Source organism: Poecilia latipinna, unplaced genomic scaffold (genome assembly GCF_001443285.1).
Source record: "Poecilia latipinna isolate Pla-1442-1.1 unplaced genomic scaffold, P_latipinna-1.0 Scaffold1521, whole genome shotgun sequence".
Taxonomy (NCBI): domain Eukaryota; kingdom Metazoa; phylum Chordata; class Actinopteri; order Cyprinodontiformes; family Poeciliidae; genus Poecilia; species Poecilia latipinna.
This window is the reverse complement of record NW_015114137.1, coordinates 70209-70760: the sequence shown is the minus strand read 5'-3', so window position 1 is coordinate 70760 and position 552 is coordinate 70209. Positions and strand designations below refer to the sequence as shown.

Genomic DNA, 552 nt, shown 5'->3' with positions numbered 1-552 from the left:
CTGGACATAGACAACAACATCGGTAGCCTACAGGCTACTTGTTAAGCTTAAGGTTCTGTATTGATCTGTAGTCATCTTTTAGCTAACATTACCTGCATCCAGCAGCTTTACTCAACTCAGTCGGTTAGTTTGGAGGAAAAACTGTGAAAAGTTCTTTGCGTTTTGCTGGTTTGCTGCCATGACTCTAACACAAACCTGCGTAGCTCTGCGCAGCAGCAGCAGGTCTCCTTCACTGCGGAACAGCGCGAGCTTCGTAGCGCTCATGTTGCGTTTAAAAGCGGCTCAGAAAAACAGGTTACCACATGTTAACAACGGATTAAACAGTTTTAACTGCTGATAAAAGTGACAGAGGACACAGATGTGGGACGTGTAGCCCCTACTGTATCAAACCGACATAGGAATAACAGAGAGTTGGGCATTCTAAGGTAAAAACCCAGCGCACATAACGTTCATGGTTTTTTTTTTTTTTTTTTTTTTTTTTTTTTTCCCCAAGCGGCTTCCCCCCCCCCCCCCCCAATTCCCCGCCCCCCCCCCTGGGGGGCGCCCCCCCCC

The 552-nt window shown here is 47.6% G+C and overlaps 1 protein-coding gene and 1 long non-coding RNA gene across 2 annotated transcripts in view; one reads left to right on the top strand and one right to left on the bottom strand.

Annotated features, from left to right (window-relative positions):
- The window catches only part of LOC106963327 (uncharacterized), a 22579-nt gene extending 22381 nt beyond the window's left edge, over positions 1–198 (bottom strand). The window contains exon 1 of the long non-coding RNA XR_001428172.1: positions 184–198. This is a non-coding gene — a long non-coding RNA (uncharacterized LOC106963327). The remainder of the gene's footprint in view (positions 1–183) is intronic.
- loxhd1a (lipoxygenase homology PLAT domains 1a) overlaps positions 1–552 on the top strand; it is a 31391-nt gene that overhangs the window by 5974 nt on the left and 24865 nt on the right. The gene's annotated exons all lie outside the window — the stretch shown is intronic.